Source organism: Micromys minutus (genome assembly GCF_963924665.1).
Source record: "Micromys minutus genome assembly, chromosome: 29".
NCBI classification, from domain to species: Eukaryota; Metazoa; Chordata; class Mammalia; order Rodentia; family Muridae; genus Micromys; species Micromys minutus.
Window position 1 is genome coordinate 34,563,617 of NC_137964.1, and position 3,798 is coordinate 34,567,414.

The window sequence follows — 3,798 nt, forward strand, 5'->3', positions numbered from 1 at the left end:
TACAGTGACACACTTCCTCCAACAAGGCCACACCCACTCCAACTGGGCCACACCCACTTTAAGGCTACACCTACTCCAACAAGTTCACACCCACTCTAACAAGGTCACACCTCCAAAGAGCGTCACTCCCTGTGAGCCATGTCCAAACCCATTCACACCACCACAGAAGGTAACACAAATATCTTCAGAGCACCATTCACTCTTTTGAGACAGGGTCTGGAGCTCACCAAGCCTCAGGGACCTCCTCCCCCCCGTTTCTGCCTCAAAGTGCTAAAGATCTTTTGAGTAGCCCAGATGAGTGTAAAACTCACAGCAATCCTCCTGCCTCAGCATCCTAAGCGCTGGAGTGACAGGTGAGTCTCCACACATGGCTTAAACTACTACTGTGGCACCCCTGCAGAGAGATCTTTTAGCCTGGGAAGAGGGAGACATTTTGCTCCAAAGCCAGAAGCTCCAGCGTGAAGGACAACCTAGGTAGCCTCATCATCGAAACCTTCAAGCCAGGAGTCAAAGACCTTCCCTATACATGCAAATGCAAGCAGCCATGTCAGCAAATATTTTACGGCTTGTCAAGAGCTGGCATGCATGTCAGGCCAAGCCATGGGTGTGCCTTAACAATAGCAGCCTGTGCTACCAACTGCAGGCTCTGGTCAACTGAGGCCAGAAGAGCTTCGGTGTGCAGAGGACTGCAGGCAAGCTAAGGAGAGGATCTCCCAGCAGGGAGCGGCATGGTCAGGCTAAAGCTGAGCCCAGGCTCATCGCCCTGCTGCTCTGGCAGGTACCCAAGGGTTGTAGTTGATGGAACACGTGATTGCTGAGGCCAGCCTGGGCTATGTGTGACCCAGAAGAGAGGAGAATCCCTGAATGTGGGAGGTGAAAACAAGAGGGTGTCTGTCACAGGGTGGAGGCGGTTGGGCTCAAGAGGGAGACCCTGTCAGAGCGAGCAAGAGAGAGGGGGGAGGGAGGGAGAGAGAGCGAGAGCGGGAAAGAGAGAGCAAGAGAGGCAGAGCACTAGGGAGCAAGAGCGAGAGTGAGAAAGAGCGTGAGAGCAAGAGCGAGCAAGCGGAGGGGGGAGAGAAACTATGAGCATGTGAGAATTTGAGGACAAAGCACGGCAGGGCTAGCAGCCAGTTAGGGTGGTCACGTGGCTGCTACAAGTAGGCGGGGCTACAGGTGGGGGGCAGGCTCTGGGGAAGTGGGTGGGGTGGATTGAGAGGAAGAGAGAGGATGGTGGCTGGTACATCTCACGTTCTGGCCCCTGGAACATTCTCGCCACTCACAAAAGCCATCGTGCCAAGGCAGGTCCGTGGTCACTCACAAGGCTGCGTGTGGATCTGTGCCCACACTTCCTGTCACCACAGATCGTCAGTGAGATGTGGGCTGGTTGTGCTCAGTTAATGACCGCGGAGCAGAATGACTTGTGACTGTGAAGCGCTGAGCGCATGGAGCCCAGGCAGGCCAGTGCCAGGCTCCTCAGGAGAGCCCTGTGGCCAGAGTGTCAGTCTCCAACATGCCTCTGCCCCTTGGCAATGGTATCTGTGGTAACTTGACCCAGCAGCCCGGCAGCCTGTACTGACCAGGTCTAGACAGAGACACGAGGTGTCACAACGGGACCTGTGGGCAGAGACGTGGGGTGTGAACGCAGTGTGGTCTCCCAGTCATTCAAGTGTGTGTGTGTGCCCTGTCCAACCCTCAGGAGGTCAGATTCTTGGTCCTGTACCTGCTGGCTGAGCTCCTACTCAACTGTATCAGAGGTAGGGGGACCCCACAGGGCTTCATGTAAGCTCCAGCCTGGGACACTGGTTAGGGGGCTCTGTGATGGAGCCAGTAGAGGGACGCTGCATGGCACCCTAAAAAGCACCCACCTCTACTTCTCTGAGGTCAAGTCTCCTCTGAGGAAGGAAGGTGATGGATGGGCAAGGAGTCTGCAGTCTGCAAGGACCAAAGGCCTGAGGCCAGCCTTGTGATGTGCCAGACAATGCCAGCAGGGCCTGGATCCCAGAAAGGGCTCTTCCAGTGGACTCTCCACTTTCACTGCAAGGCGTCCTCATCCCCCCACCTTCACTATGCTCCACACTTAAAACAGGTCACATGTGACAACACCTAGAATTAACTAAATCAAAGCACCTGGGCACAGCTGGGAGGGCACACCTGGGAGGGCACATCTGGAAGGGCACACCTGGGAGGGCACATCTGGAAGGGCACACCTGGGAGGGTACACCTGGGAGGGCACACCTGGGAGGGCACACCTGGGAGGGCACACCTGGGAGGGCACACCTAGGAGGGGTTTCCTTGATTGGATCACCCTAAATGTAGATCATCTAAGGAAGAGCCACCCTTAATCTGGTTGCAGTGTACATCAAAGGACAAAGAGTGGAGCTTCTGCCAGTTGCCTACTTGCCTCACTCACCCTGCTGCAGACCCACTTCTTCAGGGTCCCAACACATACTAAGGACCAGCCAAGACATCCAGCTTGATGAACTATCGGATTCGTGGATGGTCCATTGGTAAACAGCCGTTGTTGGACTAGCTGGGCCACAGCCTGTAAACCACCTCTAATAACCAACCCTCACCCCACCGACCTGTGCGTGTTCACAAGTGTGTGAGTGTGTGTGTTTGTGTCCATGTATGTGCCTGTATGTATGTCTGTGCATAAGTGTGTGTGAATATGTGCAAGTGTTTGTTTAAGCATGTGTGAGTGTGTATGCTCATGTGTGTACATGGGTGCATGGGTGTGCATGGGTGCATGTGTGTGTGTGTGCATATGCATGTGTGTGCACATGTGTGTGAGAGAGAGGGAGAGAGAATGTGGGTACCACGTGTGTATTCTATCAGTTCTCTTCCTCTAGAAACCCTGACTTGTGCATCATTCATCTCTACACTTTCCCTGCGGGGAGCTGGCTGTTCTCTGTGGATAATCACTTCTGATGAAATGGGCTCTCTCCAGTGAGGCAGAATTCTGTCTGGAGAAATGCAGGCTGCCTTTCACTCTTGGCAGAGAGAGACAAACCAAGGTCATTGCTCTCTCCCTTGCTCATGAAGCATGCCCAAGTTATAGATTGATATATATACATATATATGTGTGTGTGTATGTATATATGTGTGTGTATGTATATAGGTATGTGTATGCATATATAAGTGTGTGCAGATATGTGTATATGTGTGTATGTATATATGCATATATGTGTGTGTTTGTGTGTATATTTGTATATGTATATGTGTGTATATGTATGTGTGTACATGTCTATATATGTGTGTATATATGTGTATATGTGTGTCTGTGTGTAAATGTATATATGTATGAGTGTGTGTGCATATGTACATATGGAGAGAGATAGACCAAGACAGAGAGAGATAAAGATATAGCCATAGACACAGATACAGGTAATAGATAAAGATGTTTAAGACGTTTAACGTCTAGACCTATCTTAATAAGCAGGGGGTGGGGTGTGAGTGGGAACCAAAGAACGAGGCTCATCACAGGGAAACTCCTTTCGAATCCTGTTGGCTTCTGCCTGTGCCACACGTTTTCTAAGGCTTCTTCCAGGCTCCACGCTTCCTGAACTTCGGCAACTCTCAGACCCAGGGCTCTGGCCCTCTCACCAACCTTGTCTGCACTGCCAAAGCAAAACAGCCAAAAAGACAAGATACACAGTGGTTTTCATAGATAATCAAAAAAGCATGTAAATCAAAAGGCACAAGTGCCTTTAACTCTGCAGTGCTCTGAAGTCTCTGTTCAGATTTCAGAGATACCCGGTCGAGGTTCTGGGGTGTCTGGCCATGGTTGTGGGATGCCTG